The following is a 24744-nucleotide window of genomic DNA, read 5'->3' as shown; positions in this document are numbered from 1 at the left end:
GTATCCGTTAAATGATGCAGGTGTACCTAATGTTATGTCCTAAACCCCACCTGGGGCCGGCTATTTCTTCGAATGGAGCCGCCATACGGCCTTGGAAAAGGCACCGCCTACCCCTCAACAAGCCTCCATCTTGCTCTTTCTCAAAATGGCTCCATAAATCACTGGGCTAGATGTAATCTGCAGTGTCCAGAATGCGAGGGGCGAGGCAGAGCGGCATAATGCGAGCGGTCCTCCATTGTCATTCAGCCGCATGCAGCAGCAGCAGCAGCAGCAGCCCGAGCCTGATAAGAGTGCGCTGAGAGAGGGCCATAAATCACGTGCTGTGCCAACGCTTACTCCACTCATCTCCGCGCGGGATGGGAGGGTGTACACACAATGTGTATGGTCATGTAGAAGAGCGCTCACGCGCACACGAAAACGTGAGCAAAAGACAGCGCTTGGCTCCCGTTTTCAGGTTGCTTTTGACCCTCGTCAAATCAACACCGCGATGCGTCCAACTCACAATACTGACTCAACAAGATGAATCCTTTGAGATGACGAATTTTTACCGTTATAGAAATTGTAATTTTCCCGCCCTCAAGTCGAGTGTCAGCTCTCACTCTCAAGCGTCCATTCAACTGGGCCCTCCTGGCCTTATTCATATGCTAAAGGCCTTAGCGCACCAGCGCAGCCCCTTTAGCCGGGCCTACTGTGAGCTCTGTGTTAACACGTGTAATCCCCCATTAACGTCCGGATGAGACAACGTATCCCGCATCTACGCCCACTCGCACCCCCTTGGGATTAGCCTAGAGGGGGTGGGGTGGTTTGAATGCTGGGTAGCAATGTTCAGAAGACCACCACTGCAAACCCCTCTGCCCGCACCCTCCTTCACATCCCTGGATTTTGACTTTGGGATCAGGGAGGCTAAGTGTGTTTGCTCTGAGGATTTCACTGATTATGTGCTATGAGAGGCCCTTGACCAGATTTGCATTCAGTGGGAGCGAAAAGGTCTTGTTTGGATTTGCACATTAGAAAAATGGCATAATGAGCCACATGTACGGGAAATACGGTAAATAATGTGTGGTCGCCAGTTGGAAGGACTCAGTCAGGGTCAGTCAGGAGTCCCTATGTAAAAAACGCTGGCCAAACAATTGACTGATGGTCATTATATAGGTTTTGGTGTCTGAAGTCGGATGTTTAGAAAGCGAGGCTATCTGCGACTCTGATAGACTGGAATAGGTACTGGTATAGTTCATTCAACCCGACCTGGTTCAATTCATGATCGAGAGTACTACTTCAAAGAGGTCTGTGAAGAAAATGGTGTCAGAAGTGGGATGATGTCGTGTGAGGTGACCCAGATGTTTTTTTGGGGGGGGGTTGCCAAAGACAGGGCAGAAGAACCACAATCTTCTCTTAGTGTTGTGATCAATATAGATTTGGTGTCAGAAGTCGGACGGTCAAATCGGACGCCCTCCGAAAAACCTGATTATTTTGTGTTAAGGTCAATGTCAAGGTTATTCAACCCAAGCGACTTCAAATCAGGGTGAAAAGTAATACTCCCCGGAGTTGTGTGGGAAATTGTGTCAGAAGTGGGATCACCATTCCTGGAAAGAGATGGATGGGTGACACACTTGGATGACTGGCCCAAGAATTTGACTCTGATGCCATGGAACTGCTTCTGAATGTTGGGTTTAAAAAAAAAAAAAAACACTAAGGTGTCAGAAGTGGGCTATTGCCTGGCTGTTTTGGTGCCGTGGTTACCGCATGTTTTGCAATCCAATAGACTCGAGTAAAAATGAGATTTGATCAGAATCCTGCGACAATGGTGTTACAAAGCAGACTCTTCCCCGGATAATACATTCCAGAAGATTAATTCTGAAAATGTTAGAATTCCCCGACAGTTTTTCCGAGATATGGGACACATTCTGCAGCCACCTGTTGCTAGGCAGAATCTGCGGGGCATAATCAACTGCGCCCCATAGGGCCACAAAGATTCGGGAAAACAAACTGGAACAAGAAGTCAAATGACATTACAACCCCCCCGCCCCCAAAAAAATATATATATATCATTTATAAATAGATTTTGCATTTCTAAAAGCTTCCGAAAGTTTCCTCTTCAGCAAGCATGCTGTTGGCCGCACCGTGGCAACATGTCTTATTTTGAAGCATTGGCCACACAGCGGCCGTGGTTCTGTCACGTTTCTTTTAACCTCCTTGTCAGAGGCTTCGCTAGCTTGTACATTTTGTACTCGAGAGGATTTTTCAAAGGCAACACAAATGCGAGGAATGTTTGGCGACGACATGGTGAGATGCTTTCATCTGTTCCCAAAAAGATACAAGGACGGCCCTAGCTTCTTGAAAATCAGCAAATTCCTTCACCTCCCTCTTGCTCTGTGGGAATGTGAATTAGCAGGAACATGAGGACAATTACAAGAAGGCATAAAGACTCAAAAGGAGGGTGTGAGATTAAATAAACAGCTCGTCTCACAAACGTGCTTTACTGAATACAAAAAAAAAAAAAGGCCTGTGAAGCCCAGCCAGAATTCCGCCCTCCTCCAGTTAATTCATGCCGGAGCAGTTTTGGTGTTTGCACCTTGAACACGGGGGTAGAGACTCCGACGCATTCTCGTCCTTTGTTCCCAGGGAGTCTCCAATGTAACTTGAGAATGATCTAATTGAAGGGAACTGCGCCAGAACTCCTTTGAAGGAGATTTTTTTTTTTTTTTTTTTTTTCCTATTTGCAATATAAGAGTGGACGGGTGGGAACAATCAGCCCAACATTGGAATCCTGTGGAATCAGCACAGATCGCGCTGCCTTTGACTTTCCTTCACCCCGCCCCCCTGCCCCCGTCGCGCTTTTCATTTTGATGCTTGGCGTGTGGCGCTCAGCGTCCAATAACAAACCTGGCGAGGGGCAAGGCGGCACCCTGGCACTATTAATACCCCACCATGCATCTGTCTTCTCAAGGCCTCCCTCCTTCTCACCTTCTCGATCAGGTGGACACACGCGGCGGAGATCACTTGGGACGACGCCAGCGGACGTGCCAAGTAAAACGACAAAAATAAAAAAAATGCCCAAAGGCTCATTGAAACGAGGCCTCAAAATGAACAATGAACAATGACGAAGGCGGAGAAGCAATGCTGTCAAAGCCCATAAACCAAGAAAAGCTAATCATTAATTAAAAATAATAATAATAAACAATAGCATATCTATTATTCGTGTTTTAAGAAAATAAGACAAATAAGTAAAAAAAGAATAAAAATTCAGTAAGATAAATTAAATGCTCACACTGGTGTAAGCAATGATTTCCAAATTGAACCCCCCCCCCATATTTAAATAAATATTAAAATGCACAATTGTATAATAATTGAGTACAAAAATATGGTAAATAATTAAATACAAACAAATACATTAAGCACTACAAAAACAACAAATCCTCAAAAAAATGTCCAAAACAATTTCAATAGTGAGCATTTACTGCTGTAAACAGCGGTCAATTATAAGGCCATATAGACCGTGCTTTTTGTGATTATACATACTGTACCTGCATTTATTTTTTGTGTTTTGCAACATCATGAATGATTGATCTCAAGTTGAAATTTAGACCAATATTTGAAACCAAATCATTTCATGTCTTAGTTGCTTTGATCCGAAGATCATTCCACTGACTTGCCTTCATTTAATCAAGCCCTCAGAATCATAATCGCCAGATCAATAAGTCACAACAATAAACCTAAACAAGAATGTGCCAAAAAAAATAAAAAATAAAGAATACATTTTTTAAAATGACAAACATCCCCCATATAGAACGACAAACATTTTGGACAACCGTCTGCTTCGTTAGCATCGGTCCGCCTTTTAATTGATCTTCATTTTCCCTCCATTACGATCATAATTAAACACCAGAAAGCTGTCGGAGCGAGCGGCCATCTGTCGGCGTGGAGAACGGGCAAGTGGGCACGGCATGCGGGCACGGCGAGTGGGCGCGCACGCTGTGGCGCTTCCCTGCCAACGAGGCCAAACGCACCTCCAAATGGCCCATATGGGAATGTGTTTGCTGTGAATTCCTCACTGTTTTGTGTCAACGGTGGCGACGTGTCAACATTGCAACATCCCACATATGTGCGGACTACTGTCTTTTTATGCCTTCAGTTCTCCCAAAACATCTTTCTCACTCTGCAATTTCACGTTTGCGGACTAGGTGTCAGTATGTAGATAGCCTCTGGACATTTTATTAGGTACGCCTGTGTACAACTTGAATGAGCTGCAAAACAAGAGCTACAATGAAAGGGATCTGACAGACAACAAAATAATGCCAGCCTTTCAAAATAAAACGCTGAAAGTTAAAGTGAGATCAATTTCTGCTGTGATATCGTCAATGTCTTCTGGATGGTATTGATTTTACACTTCAGCATGATATTGTTGAACATAATTTATCATGCAGCTGTGAGGGTGTTGGACTGAGAGTATGTAGTGTATATTTTTAAAAGTTGATTTGAATTGAAAGGCATGTCTATTTTGTTTTTTTTCTGCCAAGTCTCAACAAATGTTGAGTTACATTTTTTTTTTTTTTTACAGACATCAAATATTCCTTTGGTCTGATATGTACATTCCCATCCAAATGTAATCGTACTGTGCAGTAACAGATGTCCAACAGACAGACCCCCCCTCCCCCCAAAGAAAAACATTTTGAGAATTGTCATGAAACAAGGACAAAAAAAAAAGGCTACTGACATTAACAACCTCCAGATGGCAGGCGAGAATGTTTTGAACAAAATTTGATGCTGGACTAGAAGGTGAAAAGCGAAAATAGCAAAGTTCATTTGAAGACGAAAATTATTTCATTTTATCTGCCAAAGAGAAAAATGAAGCAAGGATACGACCAAAAGCCACAACAACAACAAAAACTGATCCAGGCTGCCTTAAAAGTCATCACATCGCTAATCAAATGGTTCAGTTTGCAAGACTTTCATTCCCTAGCTTGTTTCTGTTCATAGGCATGTTCATGCAAGATGTGCACATCAGCGGAGATGCGCATTGAACAACAGAAGCCACTGAAACAAAAAACTAAATAAATTAAAATGTCACCCGTCACCACAAAAAAAAATGAGTCGGAAGGCGCAGGGAGATTCATCCAACGGCCATGTTGGCAGGGACGACTACACCCCGTGAGAGCTTACTCACAATTCACTAATTGTAAAAGTAATTGTGCGGCGTTGTACGTAACCATATGCTGCACAATATATCAGTTTTTTTGGTTTTCCTGCCCTATGCACACACGGAATTCACTGGCGACCTTGAACTTTTTAGCTTAGCGTTACTGTAGGTACGCAAACTGAAGGGGATCATCATAATAAGAATAGTAATAAGGGCATAATGAGTAGCATAGCGCAATGGTTTGGATGTCATTGGAAAGTTGAGCTCATTCTCGGGTTATGCCAAAACCACATTTCCGAAATATGCATCAATGTGACTCATTTTCCCATGCCAGGTCAGAAATGTAACCCTCGGTCATATGCAAATGTTTTCAGTCTAGAACAGAAATATCAACTGGCCTAAATGTTCCACCACAACAAAACAGTCCGAGGCTCGACAATCAAGCACAACAGAAATCCTGCGTTGGCTCTCATCAGGCAGCACAACTCCAAACAAAAAAATGGCCGCGCTGCACATCCGAAACGTCAATAGTCATCCGGTGAGGAGGCGGCGAAAGCAGCTCATAAAATGTCGGGACTTCACCATGTTGATTTTCTCCCGATTATGTCGCGGTATTAGATTTATACTCATTGCCCTTTTTTTCTTCTTCTTTTTTTGGAAACCGTGTCAGCTCAAACAAGTTATGTACTGAATCAATGGGGCCCCGCTCGCTCTCTCGCTTTGAGCCTTTTATGCGTGTCCGAGGTCGCCGGGTTTTATTGACCCGATAACCCGGCATGGAAATGGCGGCGTGTATTTGACTGGCGCGGTCGGAAAATATGAAGGTACTCGATAACCCTGCGTCGTAAATGGCAGGCGGAGTGAAATGAATCACTTCCGGAAGCATTCCCGCCACTGGTTGACGGAGCCGAGACGGGACGCGCGTGTGATGGATGAGGTGGGAATCTCAATCTCCTGCGGACGCGCGCGTGTGCGTACGTTCCTGACCTCCGCCAAGGAAAGCGGGCCGTGTTGCTTCACCTGCGCATCCGTGGCGGCCGTCACCCGGCACCCACTTCATCCGCTGAGCTTTCGCTGCCTTTTTTTGCGTACGACAAATGAGTTGACGAGTTAAAGAGACTTTTCCACGATGAAGCGAGAAAACCCGACAAGACAATTCTATCAATGTGCGAGCCAAAAAATGTCAAGTCAGTCTTCTTTTTTTTTTCTTGAAGCACTAACAAAGCACACCATCCATCAATTTTACATAGCACTTGTCCTTGGCCTATTCCATTTCAATTTGGTTGAGAGGAGCGGAGTACAGTCGACTGAAGGTGTGCTGGTCACCAGCCAATTGCAAGACAAATGTAGACCAAAAAATAACATTCACACCATGTACTTTTACAAAACACTGATCTGATGTGGTTTGGTTTTTGCCTCACACAAATATGGATTCATTGCACTTGTGGGAGGAGCTACATGGAGGAGGGGCAAAATAAATCCTGAATTGATTTTTAGCCAATCACAGGGCACCCTTCACTGGCTCCCCATTCATTTTAGAGTTATTTTCAAGATCCTCTTATTTGTTTTCAAATCTCTGAATAATCTCACGCCACCTTACCTCTCTGAGCTCAACAGTATTTATAGAGCACTTTCAAACAGCCATCGCTGCATACAAAGTGCTGTACATGGAGCAATTTAACATGCACAATAAACAGTAAGACAAATCGGTAATAAAGGCGGTAGAAAGCACCAAACAGTAAAACCAAGAACAAATCTAAGTCATGCTGAGTCGAATGCCAAAGAATACAAGTGAGTTTTGAGGAGGGTTTTGAAGATGGGCAGCGAGGAGGCTTGCCGAATGTTTAGTGGGAGGTCATTCCAGAGAGAGGGACCAGCAACAGAAAAGGCTCGATCCCCTCTGAGCCTCAGTTTAGTTCTTGGTACTTCTAATAAAGTCTGGTCCACAGACCTGAGGCGCCGGGCAGGTGTGTAGGGGCGGATGAGCTCAGAGAGGTAAGGTGGCGCGAGATTATTCAGAGATTTGAAACTTGACTTGACTTGACTTGACATATAAACCAAGTATTTATAGACAAGTTCCTCAATGAAGCTAACTGTGGGGGGGGGGGGGGGGGGGCACTGGGCGAGAATGAGGCTTACATCCTGAACTGTTCACCGGCCAATCACAGGGCACATATTGAAAAAAAAGAAGCATTTACACCTACTTTTGACATATACAATACTGGACGTACGAATTATTACTATGGGCTTAATTACGAAAAACTGAAAGGACGTTTTTTTGAACGATAGTTATCTGGTTCGGATTTGATGTTGGACAATTATATATTTAGTGTGATTGTGGGAGGCGAGACGTGTAGAGGAGGGAGGGATGCGCAAAAGCATCCCTCCCTCCTCTACACGTGAAACAACAACTTGAGATTTCCAACCCTAGTCTTTATGTCATACCTATCAAGAGCTGAAGTTGGAACAAAAAGCCACAGTGTTTGAAGTTTTAATACACTCGTGTCAAAGCGCAATCAAAACAGAAGTGAGGTGGATGGACACAAGTGGCCAGTGGGTTCAATTCTGGAACAAAAAAAAAAAAGAATAGTATGTCTCTTTAAACGTTGGTGCGGACGTGGCTGTACGGTTGGAGTGAATCCAGCGCGGTACTCTGCCACTCAGCGTGGCCCTGTAGCATGAGCGCATATGGCTTTACCTTACATCATGACTTCCATTAAGTCATTAAGGGCCTGGCCCGACCTGAGCGAGGGCCTGTTAGTTAGTCACATTAAAGAGTTAATACTTTCTGTCTCCCCGAGCCCACGGACTGACTCAACGCTCCGTGCCGCATAATTAGGAAAATTGCTCTTGTAGTAATGGTCTCATTTCTTCCATCTCGCCGCGACCAGAGCAAACTGCAAGAAGATGTCCCCCATTAACACCGAGCGCCAAGGCCGGGCCGGGCAAACTTTTGTGCTCGATTAAATGGATCATTTGTAGATGAGAAGGGGGGGGGGGGGGGGGAGCTAAAATGTACGTGTAAAATGGTATCTTTTAACTAACTAAGAAGCGCTTTATACAAATTTACATTTTATGTGATGGAAATATTTTTTATTGCCTTGGTATGGTCCAGTGGTTAGCGCGTGGACCCCACAGTGCAGAAGTTGGAGGTTTGATCCCGGCTCCGGCCTTCCTGTGTGGAGTTTGCATGTTCTTCCCGTGTCTGGGTGGGTTTTTTACGGGTACTCCGGTTTCCTCCCACATTCCAAAAACATGCACGGCAGGCTGATTGGACACTCTAAATTGTCCCTAGGCGTGAGTGTGAGCGCGGATGGTTGTTCGTCTCTGTGTGCCCTGTGATTGGCTGGCAACCGGTTCAGGGTGTCCCCTGCCTACTGCCTGAAGACAGCTGGGATAAGCTCCAGCACCCCCCGCGACCCTTGTCAGGATAAAGCAGATTGGAAAATTAATGAATGGATTGAGATATGATTATAATTTGTTCTGTGACCACGCCCGCACCAACCCAAAAACAAATTTTATCCCAATCAGCTGCACCCAATGAAATGAATGGAAATGCCGTTAATTTTTTCCAGCTGCTACCCACTCACCCCCCCCAAAAAAAACAACTATAAAAAATGTTATCATGAGTTTTTTAACACGGAATATAGCATTTTATGTTTTACTTTATAAAAACATCCAACTGTGACGCCAATAAATGGAATGTAAAGAATCAAACAGCTTTTGCCACATTTTTTGCTTTGCCCACCCTGCACTGTATCCCTCTAATAGACCTAACGAGCGATGCCGTGGCCTGTTCCCCTCACAGATCTTTACCATATTTGAGGATCCCTTTGATGTAGCTGCTATCATTTGAAACTATTCAGGGGGGTGTTAATGCTATATGTGAAGGGAGGGGGAATGATGGGGTGGGGGGGGACAATTTGGGAAGAATGAAGGATGGTGAGACCATTGGGGCGCTGAGCTTTCATCTTGTCCCCGCCCGCCATCCCTTCATCTACTACGCCGGCCCCCCGACTTCTCTCGCCAAATTCAATTGAAAGCAGATGGAGCCGGGGCCTGGACTGTGCGTTGTGTCAGGTTGTCACGGCACATTAGCCATCATTGGGCATCCAAACGGCATGGAACCAATAGAGAAAGTTGCGAAGCGTTTGGATGGCGCAGCTGGCACAAGCAGGTGACACGAACACCAAGCGACACAGAGACAGCCCGGCATCAGGGAGGCTCAGGATGGGGCTGAGGCTTCATTAAAGATAACGCACTACCCACCCGGTGTTTCTGAATGCAAACCCAATAAATCTGTAATTAACATCTGCATGTGGCAGTGTAAGAAAACAACCCAGAGATCTTCCCTGTTCTTTGTCAACCTGCTTTCCTTGGACAAATAAGGTGGCGTGTCTCAACTACCACCACATACAAAAGGAAGTTTTCTTTCATTAAAAATTGCCACGAAAACCAAAAGGTACAGTAATTTTGGATTATCATCTGAACAGGGGTGATAAGAAATCACAAAGCCGAGCATTTCCAAGAAAACACAGAGGACCTAATGTTGAGCCAAGGGGTATACCAAGAAAAACAAAATGCAATAGTTGGGGGAGGGCGCTTTCATCCAAAAAGTATTCAAGTAATTCATTCATTCGCATTCAAAAGATGACTAAAAATTTAGACCTTATTATTTTATGCAGTCACTCCAACTACAATGTCAATGCCAAATCATACCAATAATGATACAATACAATACGGTCCACTCCAATTACGATACAATTTTTTTTTGGACAAAATACTTTTCCACTCCAAATACAACGTGATACAATATTACAATTCACTACAATTAACGTACGACAACACGATTGATTCCAATATTGATGCTCCAGTATTGATACAAGAGATAGCAACGCATTTAGCTCCAGCCACAACTGCACCGAGGAGTACAGTGATGAAATATTTAAAAAAATAACTAAATGCATTGCGTCTATCTGAATCAAACTGTAGCATTAGGTGGCAACTAGTCTTTGAGCAAAGGATCTTTTCATCACGTGGTTTGCCTTTGCTTGATAACTCAAACGCCTTCATATAACTTGATCCATCAACATGAACACTCTCCGCCACATCCACGCATTCGTCTTCCTGACCATCGGTGCCCCACTTAACCTCTCTCGGGGCGGGGGGACGGAGATCCAGGTTTGACTGGTAGCAGTGATACAGTCTCATTTCAGGTGTCATTAGACCAGCTTGTAATTGACAGAAACATTAACATGTCATTAACACATAAGCTTAGACTTAGATTTGAACCTTTTAATGAGGCCATCAGTCAACATTAATAGATTAGTTATCATGCGTAATGTGCCAGGTGTCTTTGCCTGTCCCCGCAGGTCATCGTGAGGGAAATCACGATCGTTCTTTTCCTTGGGAGGGATGGGGGGTGCACAAATAACGAGGTCGATGAGGGCGAATAAAAGGTGAAAGACTGCATACAGACGCCCATTAGCTTAGTATTAACACAAACAGAAACGTTTGTCCTTGTCCTAATATGTAATGCTCAAGATGCTAGCTTTTGGATTTGGGGGATTCGGGGCTTGCACTAGCAACAAAGCCGGGAAATGGGACCTGCCGTTGCGGGTTACCTTTCAAACAGAACAGCAACACACGAAAAGGCTCGGAAAAAGAATTGAGAGTCAGTGATAAAGGGGACCATGGCATTTTCTAAAAATAAGTTTTGACATGGCCCACAATGCAAATTTTTTTTTTAAAGGGGTGCCATTATGGTTGGCAGTACACATGTTGAAAAAGTGGCATAGCGTGAGTCATGGGGGGACTACCGCTCTGATTAATAATAAACTTTTCTACATATGCAAAGACAAATAAATTTGCGATGAAATAGTCACAGAATTTCTCTTCAAAACACTGAGGAGAATAAAGATGATTCATTTTCAGACTCAAAAATGTTTTCTTCCGCTTTCTGATTCGTGTCAAGGTTCGATTGTTGTTGTTTTGATTCTGAAGATGGAGATGGGATCCAGATGCAGGTGGATCTATTCTTGTGGGATACAGAACAGCCATAAAAGAAAAAGTCCGCTTTGAAGGGCAGAGTAAAAACGGCTACCACTACCTCGATCTGATTTTAAACATTCCATGCTTGTATTTTTCAGACAGATCTGCAACATGAGGGGGAAAAACTTGGCTTTGACCGGACATGTGAAAAGAGCAAATATATTTTTGGAGTAAATAGTAAATAACATTTTCCACCAATCAGCTCATTTGCTCTCCAACCGTTCAGCTACTTTAAAGTCCACCAGCAACACCCCTTCCACTCCTCTTCACCAAGTGCCGCATACTAATCCCTCAGAGCTGGAGCCTTTCCTTGTTTACATCAGGCCACAATTAATCTCCCGGAATGTCTCCTCGCCTGGGCCGCGAAGGCTGATTGATGGAGGCCGGCTCGGGCCTGGCACGTCGGAGTCGCTCAGAAACTCCGGTTTCAGGATACGCAAATGGGTCGGACTTTTCAAAAGTGACCAATTGCGGCCGGCGAGTGCGCCGAGGCATGTCTGATGTGAAAAGCAGGTATCCTTCCAAGCCCCATGTCTCCCCGCCCCCACTCCACCCCCTCCTTCCACCCCCACTCACAGTCGCTAACATTTCCACCCTAGTTCTGCTGCCTGCCTGCCCTGTGGGTTGATGGATGATATTTTGCAGCTCAGAAGCACATTGTTTTCTTTAGCACAGCAGGCTATTCTGTTTGCAGAGGCCTGGCCCGTGAAATATGGAGAAGATCCATCAGTGGCCTCCGTTAAAGCCTCTCAGATTGATAGCTGCAACCGTCTGATCCCGTAAGCCTGACACACTGAGAGAGAACCAAGCTACATAAATATGCTTCAGCGCTAATGCATGATGAAATTCAGCATGTCATCCAAAATTCCAAGGTGGATTTGTGAGTATTAGTATTAGGCGAGCAAAGAAAGGGAGTGCTGCAGCAAAGTGGAGACTGTGGCAGCCAAAGCAGCATAAAGTTAGCATGTGTGTTTTTTTGTTTTCATTTCTACTTAAGGAGCTGCAAATGTTACAGTGACACTCTAATTTTAAATGGAGATCGACATTAAAAAAAAAAACGAGAGCGAGTGCTGCAGCAAAGTGGAGACTGTGGACACAACGGTAACTAAGTTAACTTAAACATGTGTATATATTGTATCATTTCTCCTCTTTTTCTCCATAAAAGTTACAATGGCATAACAATTGTATCAGAGAGGACATTAAGGCCAACAAGAGAGCGCTGCAGCAAAGTGGAGATTGTGGATGCAGCAACAACGCGGGCTTATGTTATCATGGCTATTTGTTGTCATTTTTAGTAAACCGTCATCAAATGTTAGAATGACATGCCAATTTCAAATTCCAGAGGATCCAAGAAAAGGGAGCGCTGCTGCAAAGCGGAGACTGTGGATGCAACGGGCACAATAACTCTGTTCAATTGAGTCATTTCTACTTGTACCGTATATTCTCAAATGTTCCAATGCTGTGTCTCTTGAAGAGAGGACAGCAAGAAAATGGAGCACGACAGCAAAGTGGAGACTACGGACACACAAGAACACGAATACGTATAAAGAATGTATTTACTGTTGTCATTTCTACAATGATATGCCAATTTTATATCCATGTGTAGACTCAAAGGACAGCAAAAAAAAAAAGGACGCATCAGAACAACTTGCTTGCTGTCCTCAGTCTCTTCTCCAGTATTCTTCTCCATTTTCTTGCTACCCGCTCTCTACACATGGATATAAAACAACAGTAAAGTGGACTCAAACAGAAGAAGCAACATTGTGTTGTTGCACTAACATGCTGCCGCACAAAAGGCAGCTGAACTTGTGACCTCCCTGGGGTCCTGGGGCGTGAGGCCCAGCAGGAGGAAGATCCTGGGGTGGGGGTGGGGGGGTTCTGATTTCACTGAGCTGATGCACTCCATGCTTCCCCCACCCCCTCTTTCGTCTTCCCACTCCCACACATGTAGCAGCACAGGGTGTACCTACCACATAAGATGATGTCGGGTCGTCTTTCACTCCCGCTGTTTCACCCTGCAAATGAGAGAATACACCAAATATTACAACATGTTATCAGCAATGTATTAAAGTAACACTGTATCACTATATTGAGAATATCCTGATACAACAACTGCAACAGGATGACATCATCGGTAAATATCCGATAATAGGCTAATATGAAAAGGAGTTTAATGCCTTGGTAAAAAATTATTTTATTCTAATCATAAATTTTAGTGGGATACACAAGAAGGCAACAGTATCATGATACAGCAATTGTATGACTCTTAAAAAAGTTCATAATATTGACAGTATCACAATATAATGATGGTACAACAATAAAAAACATCAACAGCAACAATACGAAAATGTGTTTTAAAACCTTGACAGGACACAGAAATAATTTTATGATACTGGTTGGCTAACTGGCAGTGGGGAATCTCAACACGATAATAGCACAGCATGGACAGTATCATGATACCAGCAATACATGTTGATATTTTTTCCATTTACATTTTAACCTTGGGTAGAATTTAGCTAAATTTGAGCGAAATCAATATACCAATACAAGTGAATCGAACAAAATCAAAACGTAGCAGTATTATCCATTTAAAGGCATCATTTTTTATACCACTCCTGTAGATCGTCTTCATAATATGGCTTATAAATGTGAGTCGAGCAAACGTATGCAGCCCCCAGCTTCATTAAAGAAACGTCATCGATCATGTGACGCAGGGGTGTACATTTGCTGTAAATGAGGCCAAATGAAGTCATAAAGGTAATCTTGTCATCAAACATCAATTAATAGAGCGGGATGGAACTGGCACCGTTGAAATAACTCACGTGAGGGACGCTTATGGACGTTCATACGTGATGATGAGAGACATGACGTGTGTGTATGAAGACGTTGGAGAATTATTAGCGTGCGCGTCGGAACGGAAGCGCCATTTATCAAACGCAGGCCTCGGAGGCAACGACGCTGCAACAGAATATCGAGACACGTATAATATTAATTACGTCTTAAAACATAAATAAAACAAATGTTCTTTGTCGTTTTATTTATTATTTAAGACTCATGAGTTGTTTTTCAATAAAGTAAACTCGACTATGTCATCAATCACAAGTCACATGGCAATTATGTTGGAGTGTCTGATGTCTCAGACAAAATAAGAATTTAGAAAATCGTACAAAATAATGCAATAGAGTAACAGCCAATGCTAGTGTTGATATTGTCATTGCAATTACAATTATTTTAATGTTATTCGTTCTTTTATGTTGTTCTTATGTCACAAAATATTTTTCTTAAATCATTGTGTTTATATTTATTGTAGAAAATGTTGCTATTTTAGGAGTGAACAATCTGTTCACAAATATGAATTCATCGTTTTAAATTTAATCACCACACAAACATCTATATTGAACTGTCATCTATCTTATTAAACATCAGTCAGAAATCCAACTGATATTCATACTACTACAATTTAAAAAAATACACAAGAGTTGATACTATTAGTATTACCACTAGTATTTTCAGTCAATTCAATTTAAATATTAAATATGCGATTTAACTTGTATCTTATCCCCTTAGTGTAATTTTATTTATTGAAAAATCCTATTTTTGTAAATTATGAATTAATCCTAAAATAAATATATTCGGGGCTCGTATAGTTATTACTGAATTGAATGTCTTCAAATTTTAATGAAGCAAAAGGGCATTTTAGTTATGTTTCCTTTTATCTTTGGCATGTTTCAGTTTATTGTGCAAAAAAAAAAAAAAATCAGTTTTATCAAGCAGTGTCACAAATCCTCATCTGCAATGTCACACGGCAGTTACGTTTGAGTGTCGACTGCGGGGATAATAATAATTAAAACGTGAATTAATTACCAGCACGCACACACACACACACACACACACACACACACACACACACACGATGGTACAAGTTGAATAATTGGGGCATGATTGAAAGTTATAATAATTAGGATTAAGTAATTAATGGGACATTTCATGTGACCCTAATAGTTCAACATGGTGAATAAAAAGCACTTTTTAATCATTAGAGGCAGAAAGATGTGACATTTGACAAATTATGCACATCAACGTGCACTCATATCTTGTCCCCCCCCCCCTCACTTATATTTCTACTTTTATAGCACGTATGTCAACTATTTGGTAGCTTGTGGCTTTGTTTGTGTCAGAAATAATCTCAAAGAAGGCTCATGACTACATTTTTATGTTGGGGTTTTTTTTGCATCAAACTGCAAAATTGTGTGCGTGCGTGTGTGTGTGTGTGTGTGTTTGTGTGTCAACACTGAAAAGCGAAACGCAGAAAAAGAAGGGGAAGAAGTGAAAAAAAGAAGGGGATGTGAGCATGGAGAAATTGTCAGGGTGTCAGCACCCCCTGCTGGTTTTAGTCGATGGACTGTCTGGGACCCTCAAGTGGACGCCTCCAACCTGCGGCCAAAATTAACACTACGATGACATCAGCTTGTACTTGTAATTAGCCTGCTTTTATTATTCTTATTTTTGCTCATTTGGATTTGAACAATAACCGTATAACAAGACAACCTGCAAATCATACCTTGATTAATATTCTATATTATCAAATTTACCTATTATTCCGTTATTATTTGTTACATCAAAATATTGTTACATATACACACACTACAAACATTTTTTTCATAGATTAGGACAGACATACAGAGACAGATTAGATGGATAGAAAGATGGACAGACAGACAAACAATAAAAATCTAATTACTGTATCAATGTGTGCGGGGGGGAAAAAAAAAACATTTTATAGTCACTGGAGGCTGATTTGCATACAAAAGCTCAGCACAGCCACTTGTTAGCCTTTATGGCAACAACCACAAATTTAGCAAGCCGGAGGTTTCCAATCAAAAGCGAGAATGTCACCAACATGACTGACACACGGCCGTGACCCGGGCCCATGTGCGAAGGAAGGCTGACACCACCGGGAGTGGGGCGGTGGAGGAGGGAGAGGGCGGGGTACTCAGTGTGGCGTCGTTATCCCAGAAAGGGCCACTCTCTCTGGGTTGTCAGCCTTCTGTCACGACCCCCTACAGCCACCTCCAGCAAGCCTCCAGCATCAAGACTGTTGTGTTGTTTCATTATCGCAGTGCTTCACGTAGCAGCGCCATCATTATCCATCAGGCTTAATGAGACTATCCCGCCTGCCGTAAAGGTCAGGCAATTACTGCTACAGCAGTTTTTCCGCCTCTGACATGCATGCGCACGTGCACGCAAACGCACATATATTGACTCCGTTTGATGACTCCTTTACACATACAGTGAAGTTCGAGACAAAGACCAACAAAAGTAGCAAAAAAAAAAAACCCCAACAACAACAACAACCAAGCGATGACTAACCAAGGAAGACCAAGGCTAGTTTCTGACAGAAAAGCTCCATGTTAACTTGTCATTTTATCTTTAGTGCTCGCTATACAAACATTCACTAACAGAAGACTGTATATTGTGTCGAACAGGCCTAATCTAACGTGACGTTCAACCATCCAACTTTAGTTTCCAATTTTATCCCAAACATTAGCTTCCAAAGTTAGCTTCCAATGTTATGCTATCAAAGTTAGCTTCCAGCACTACTTCTAACATTAGACCAACATTAGCTTCCAGAGATAGCTTCAACATCAAATTGTACTGTTGCCTCCAACGTCAGCTTCCAATGTCGGCTTCCCACATTAGCTCCAACATTAGCTACCGGCATTACCTGAAATGTGACATTCCAGTGTTACATTCCAGACAGTTCCCCACATTGCGTTTGAGTAGCAAATGGCACAGGTGGATCATGTGCAGTATATGACAAGCCTGTAATTGGATCAAGCTTCCACCACCTTTGAACTGTGACCTTTTGACATCGGCAGGAAGCTTGTGTGCAGGAAAGAGTCACAAGATAGCAAAAAAAAAAAACATCAAAGAAAATTCAATCTGCTGACTGGTTCCTTTTTTATGTTAGGGAGGAGCTACGTTTAGCATGGCTTGTAAGCCGAAGTTATTGAAGGTGCCTTGGCAAATGCTGAGCTGAGCTGAACTGAACTAATAATTGTCTGCATCACCTTTTCCAGACTCTGTGGCGCAACGGTTGCGCGTCTCCCTCCAGATCAGAAGGTTGCGTGTTCAAATCATGTCAGGGTCAGTTCATTTTAGCTTTTAAAAAAAATATCAATTATTGGCATGAATCCTGACTTGTTTATGTTTTGTGCCTGATATGTTTTAGATCTGAACGGAATGAATTTAAAATTGCTGCACATTTTTCAGAATATATTATTGAAAGTGTATTTAATATGACTGCAATTTTGGTGTTTAATCATAAAAAATCTTTAAATATTTATATCATAATATATAAGGAGTGCTTGAAAAATGTACTATGTTTGCTTTAGCATCATAGCTCATTTAAATGAATTGCTTCACATGTTTTTCCCCGCTCACATGTCTTGTTGCAACGCAGAATTTGTGTGATTTGAGAAGGTGTCTATTTTTGTAGAATTTGTTCAATTGTTTGTTTGAAAATAAATAGAAAATAGAAAAAATGCCGTCGACCTCTGAATATCTATTATTAGTTAATCATACAATAATTTGTCTTCAAGTACATGAGTTAAAAAAAAAAAAAGGAATCTGAAGCAGCCCCAGGCAATGGCGGGACCGCTTTTTATGTGCTGGAGCCGGTGCAGTTACCCTGTTTTAACAGCGGGATTAATGATGTGGCAAAAGTGGCCATAAATTGATAATATAACCATTGAACATACTTGGCGGGACAATTAAGATAACACGGCGGGAAATGGCGTCGTCATGCGTGGCCTCGTTATTGGGCACAGTCAGAGTGGGATGGGGGGTGGGGCACACTGGAGGGTTTGTAAAACTAAAAATTTGCAAGGCATAAAAGTTTAGAGTGTTACACCGCCCTTCACTAGCTTGTAGCATTAGCACCATTGGTGAGTGGTCAGGGCCAGCAAGGCCTTTACTGCAAGCCTAAACACTATAAATAGCAGTAACCTACATTTGCGAAATAATTTGACAAAATAGTGCTTTACCGCGAAGCTTGGTGCCAAGGCACCATGTTGAAGTGAACCGAGTAGTTTCATTTAGACCAAAATAGTGCTTTACCACCATCTTGTGGCATCTATTGGCACTTGCCAACCTTGCTCACCATATTAGCAATGGTGCTATTTGTTAAACTGATAATGTAAACGACATACATGCGTGTTGTTTGTGTTTTTGTATAGCATTGATGGTTTTATATAACGGGTGGTGAGATGGATTAAATTGAGTAAATCTTCAGTGAAGGCGCAGCTACCAAATGCAAAGCACACCATTGAATCATGGAAGGGCTTCAAAATGTTAATTTTAGCGCCAGTTTGCGCGTGTTTTAATGGGTGATTCTGCCATTTAAGCATTGCTTAGTCCAGTGTGACGTACAGAGGTCAACAGTCATTGATTGATGTGAACGCAGCATTGCTCCCGAATGCTCATCTTCACCTAAACAGACTCACATGTCAACAGATTCAATAAAGAGAAGTTTAAATATTCTTCTCATTGGCATTTATTCAAAAAAGGACATCCAAAATTCTCGATCACTTCACACCCAACTGGAGGCAATGTGCAATAAATTCACTTCAGTTTAAAAAAAAAAATCTATATTGATGTATATTTTTAATCATATTACTTTTATTTTATAATAATATTTCATGAAAAAAAGTGACATGATAAACAGAAAAAAGTTTTATTCGTGGTATTAACCCTTCCAGGGACAGCAGTCACTCCAGTGTACAGCTTATCATGTTATCAGGTTACAGGTAGCATGAAAGGGTTAAAAAAGGAAATAAGTTTGAAAAGCAACAGCCTAATACATTTATTAAGCGTTGCATACAATCCAGGTAATTCCAAAGGGTTCACATACTTTTTCTTGCATGTATCAATGTTTTTTATGAATATGCTACAGGCCAATAAAGGGAGCGTCGCCCCATCTCTTAATGAGCACATATGCGGCAGGGGTGCACGCGTGAAAGTAAAACAAAAGGCCTAATGAGAGTGTGAAGAACGACGGCGGGCGCTTCTGTAATGAAGATGAAAAATATCGCTCCGACATCTAACGATGATGCATGACACTGTGCTAATTAGCAGCATGCCCTGCAATTAATAGCTCATAAAATATCAACTTCATACATACACATGGACGCTGCTCATTGCCTGAGCTTGTTAATATGTATTTTGATTTTATTTATTTATTTTTTGGTTCACCTTCATAAAACATAACTGGACCCCGGACAGTTTCTTGGGGAATGCCACTCATGATTTACTGCTACACGGATTGGATAATGATGTGAGATGATGCACATGTACAGAAGCATTGGGACACATTCCACTTACACAAAGAGAAGTGTAAAAAATATGATTCATTGTTAAAAATATTATAAATGAAATGAAATTGAGCGATTATGCAGTAAGCTAATTTGGATTTTTTTTTAGATATGCTACACTTCAATTAAAAAAAACAATTGTTTATATTCTTATAATTTGAATATACAAATTTAAAAAAAGAAATGAAATATGTTTGATAATCATTGTAAAAACATGATTCACATTATAAGTTGCAAAAAATTGTGAACATGCCATGAGCCAAGAAACAAATAGTTTTAGAAAGGTCCAATAAAAAATAATGTATTAAAAAAATGCAAACAATATGTTTTTCAACATCGCCAATAATTTATTTTTACATTATTAAAGGAAAAGTCAAGTCAAAAAAATGTCTCCACAATAACGTTCTATGCACCCCCACAAGTCGGTATTTTGATTAAAATTGAGGGGGGGTTTTGTTTGTTTTGTTTTTTAAATACAAATTAATCAGCAAAATCCACACATTTTATATCCATGTCAGCGCAGCACCATTTTGCCATCTGCTGTTGACTGAAAATGACATCACAGTGGCAAAGCCTTTGTCCTTAGATTCTAAGGGCTCAGGGAACAACCAAACCTGGCTCACCTATTTTCTGCATTTGGTCATGCGACGTTCGCAAGGTTAGACTAATAAGCTTTTAACGCGTGGGGCCTCACTGAACACATTCATGTACGAAAATGTCTGACTCATCCTTTACTGTACAAAAATGAAACGAAATATTAGTTTCAATATGCCCTATAACCACAACCTATCACTGAAAACAGAAATATTGAAAAACAAATTTAAAAAAGTGAGGTGCTGCAATGAGTATGCCACCCTTTTCTCACTGCGCAACATTCATTTTTGGTCATAGAAGTGCATTATGGATTATATCTTATTCTGTGTGTTTTATAGAGGAAATGCCCATTTTCATTTATTTATTCAGTGAATGAAAGTGTTGCCAACAACTAGCCTGGTCATTTTTTACAAGTTCTTTTTTAGTTTGAATGCAAAGACAGAAATATCCTGTTTGTAATAAAGGCATTCCCATGTACACATGCAAAAGACCTACCGAACTGAAGTGGACTATTGCTTTACAAAGCATATTGTGTGCGTGTGTGTGTGCGTGTGGGTGGGTGTTGATTGTCGGATGGGTCCTGAATGGCATCTGTCAGCCAGTTGATTAACGAGGCCCTCTGCCCTTCAAATTCCCCCCCACCGCTGCACCTGTCACTCACAGAAGACACATTCATCTTGGTCGGCCTCTTGTCAGGTCAGGGCCGCTTCCACTGCGCGTGTGTGTGTGTGTGTGTGTGTGTGTGTGTGTGTGTGTGTGTGTGTGTGTGTGTGTGTGTGTGTGTGTGTGTGTGTGTGTGCATGTGTAGATTGAAGGCATGCGTGCAATGTGAGGGTGTTAAAAACAACACCGACTTGACAACGAGAGCAAAACATAAAAGACGAGAATAGCGCAAATAATCGAAAACTTTTTTTTTCTTTTTTTGCTCTGCAACAGTCATAATTTCTTAAGAAGCGTGAAGAAAGGTGGTTGCACTGACGTGTGTGTGTGCGCGCGGGTGAGTGCATGCGTTATGTGACAACAGATGGAGACGGTGTTACAAGCTACCAAAGCCATTGTCCCACAGCCAATCAGAAACTACGGCCTGGGAGGGAGCCAATCAGAAGAGCCCCTAACTTATTTCGAGACTAATAATAAAAAGGGACATTCATCATTCAATTATGTCACTGTCAACGCCAGCCATACACACACAAACACACACACACACACGCACACGCACACACATTTATGGCAGAATACGTAAAAGTAATTTATAGCAACAAGGAAGTAGACTTTGTGGGAAAACAATGGACGAAAGAGCCTACATGAAGGGGAAAAAACCCACGATTGGATTGCAACTAACATTCCTCCTGGCAGCAGGAATGTCTTTCATGATGAAAGGCTTAGCAATCATGCTACATTTTTCAAAAATCAATAACGAAGGAGCGCCCGTTTGTGAGATGCGTCAATACTATTCCACCCCAGTCCTGCGGGGGGCGATAATGGTTGTTAACTGCCGACAAACTGAATAAAAGGAAAAACACTCGCTAGCTGTTTACAGATTCAAAGGCTAGGTCCTCGGAAGGCCACGTTGTCAGCCACATGATATCACTTCCAGCGCGACTAGGCCGCACGTGGTGTCCAAATTCAGATCAAGCCTGTCGAAATTCGCCACGGTTTATGATGTCTACGGAGGCTACATGAGGAGAAGCCTTCGTAGGCATCAAAGGACTCAACTGGCAAATTGTCTGTCTAGAAAATGGAGAGACCACAAGCAGTCGACTCGCGGCAGAAGTGACGTCATGCGACCGAAAAATGCGGCCCAAAACGTGGGAGGACGCAGCCTGTGAATTTGGACGCAGTCACTCGAGTCTGAATTGGCGCTCTGTGTGAGGTCACGTGATCAAAATTCATAAAACAGGTTAGCAAACTTCCTGCGTATGCGGTGCTAACTAGCATAACAACAGACTGATGATGCAAAACTTGTGTTTTCTTTAAGGCTGGAGCTAAATACATGGACAGCATATTATTTATTTTCATTTGAATCTTGTGTAAAACAAAAGACATTGTTGACATTTAAAGTTCCTGTAGGCGCTAAGTGGCTACATGTTAGCATAGCTAACCTCAAACATTTCAGATTTTTACACATTGCTCAAATGAGCCAAAAGGTGTAATTGCAGTCTCGCCTCCGCCTCCCACCGCCCACCACTACGCCTCCCGCTCCCCGACCAGGCAGGAAAATGATCCCCGCTAAATAATTTATCAAGATAAATGATAATTGCTGCCATTTTTTATGTGGTGTGCACCCCTTAATGAGCGCCATCAATTAAACCACCAACCTAGCTGACAGAAGATGGAGGAGGAGAACTAAGAGAATCAGAATCAGGAGAACCAGCCTTATTTTGCACGCAGGTGCAATATCATAATAAGAATAATTTTATGACTATACAACAATTATTCAGATGGAAGGAAAATTTTGAAGTCCGCCAACAATAAAACAGGCGGATAATATGAAGTGGGGGTGAGACAATCTATGTCACCTGGTTAGCTCTCTTGGTAGCATATCACACGTCAATATCAGATCAGATAAAATGGCGCTTAACTTTTTAGCTTCCGTCTCCAAATCTCCATACTCATCTTATTGTCGACTTTTCAAGCGCACGTCAACATCCTGCTGAGCCTGACAGGACATAATTTTATTGTTGTCTGATTTGTGATGTGTTTCTGCCCTGGGGCGCAAAAAAAAATAAAAAATTACTAGCATTGTTAAAATATGAACATGTGCGGTAGCTACTATTCGATAAAAGAGATGGTGGGGTCCATGATTCCGCCATCACGATCTGAATGCAGACGACCAGCCTCGAGTGTAGAATGTTACATTGTATGGTCTCTCCGCAGTGCAGGCGTTCACCGTGTTGTGATATTATCATTGCCACACGGCCTTGAATATGTTATCGGTAACATATGCACACCCACATGAAAGTACAGGAATTGTGAATGGCTCACACTACTTCCAATTGTCCCTCCGTTGGCTGTCAGACATCAAAGATGGGGGGGTTGGGGAGCTGGGCTCATCTGAGGCCGGCCGATTTGAAACCTGGCAAAGACAACAAACATCTGCTTCAAACAAAAGACATCTGCATATTTCACATTTGTTTTTCATAAATTAACCGCCGCAACCTGCCAAAAATCTGGCCTGGGGAGCCTCGCTCGACTCGAGAGCCGCCACGTAAAGTTTATAAGATGGGAGAGTCGCAAATGAGCGAGCGGAGAAAAGATGAGTTGGGAGTGCGACTTTGGGGCCTTTAATTTTGTGCGGTACAGTAAAGACTTACAAAGGCTTGGAGGGAAACGGGGACGAGAAAGCTCGCGCCGCCTGCTCTATTTGCCTCTGTGTTGGACTTCATGACATTTGTCAGATTGTTGAAATTACAGCTAGCCGTTTTTCACAACAGCTGATTGGGTCACTGTTCCACTTGGCCTCGATGCAAGCGGACTGTAATTCTTTCAACAATAAACTGACTAGTTATTTTGACTTCCTGTCCTGTCGGAAGCACATGTCCAAATAATGAGTACTGTGCGATATGAATGGGATTTAGCTTTGACAACAATGTCTTTTTTTTCTTTTTTTTACTGAGCAGCCTCACACACCGGGAAAAAAAAAGAAAATCAAATAATAGTCCATGTTGTTTAAAAAAAAAATGCATGGCATGATGTTCCAGGCTTCCTTTGTGGAGCGAATGCGGCGACAACAGGGGAGCGATGTAATTACATCAAACATGGCAACCAGCGCAGGTGCTAATATATGCTAATGAGTCATTTCCCGGGCTCCACAATCTGGACACGAATGTATTTAAAAAGTAAAGCAGCAAAACAAGCCCAGCAGCATTTTTCGCTTTCCTTTTAACACACGTGTGTGCGCTTGTGGTGTGATTGGCTGTAAACATTTTACAAATGCTAATCAGATATGGAGTGGAGGCCCTCTGGCGTACACTTGTTTACAATGTTGAGACGGTTAAACTGCAATCCCTCTCTCACCAGATTGAACGGGGACATTTTCTTGATGAATTACAATAACTTCCTTGATCGATGTGATTCAATTTAAGAAGTGAAAAGGGAGATTTTAGTAATGCTGATTCTTTTTTTTTTCGACATTCAAAATAATATTGATCTCGATTTTAAAATGTATGGTAAATAATTGTTTAAAATTAATTACAAATAAATAGTGGCCATTATTATGATTAATAACCCTTGCTGGGCAGTCAGTTAAAGAAAAGGAACAACACATCAGACATAAAACTACATATTTTTGAGAAGACAATGTTTCGGAATGGTTAATATAATGTATTCTATTTATTAAATGGGAAAGAATACACCATAAAATACTGAAATGGATTTACATTTAAAATTTGTCAAATATATACGACATAATATTTGTTTTGGAGATGGAAAAAGACGTGTGTAATGAATACAAAAAAAAAGAAAGATGTATTGAAAAGCATCTCTCCCTATGGATGATAAAATTATCTTAATAAAAAAAGTAATGAAACAATTAGATGGTCATTTTAAAATAAAACACAATTAATACATTTAAATGTTAAAATTAGAATA

The 24744-nt window shown here is 41.8% G+C and overlaps 1 long non-coding RNA gene across 10 annotated transcripts in view; it reads right to left on the bottom strand.

The window, feature by feature from the left end:
• The window catches only part of LOC147199051 (uncharacterized), a 123087-nt gene that overhangs the window by 54026 nt on the left and 44317 nt on the right, over positions 1–24744 (bottom strand). For 7 of the 10 annotated variants that reach the window (XR_015102090.1, XR_015102091.1, XR_015102094.1 and 4 more), the window contains 2 exons: positions 23140–23230; positions 13159–13203 (listed from right to left, as the gene is read on the bottom strand). This is a non-coding gene — a long non-coding RNA (uncharacterized LOC147199051). Of the gene's footprint in view, positions 1–12784; positions 12897–13158; positions 13204–23139; positions 23231–24744 lie in introns of those variants that run through there. The other 3 variants (XR_015102093.1, XR_015102096.1, XR_015102097.1) reach the window with 3 other exon arrangements.

This window comes from Hippocampus guttulatus, chromosome 10 (assembly GCF_054856545.1).
Source record: "Hippocampus guttulatus isolate MCC_2025c chromosome 10, RoL_Hgut_1.0, whole genome shotgun sequence".
Classification (NCBI taxonomy): domain Eukaryota; kingdom Metazoa; phylum Chordata; class Actinopteri; order Syngnathiformes; family Syngnathidae; genus Hippocampus; species Hippocampus guttulatus.
Note: the sequence above shows the minus strand (reverse complement) of the source record. Positions and strands in the feature narration are given on the sequence as shown.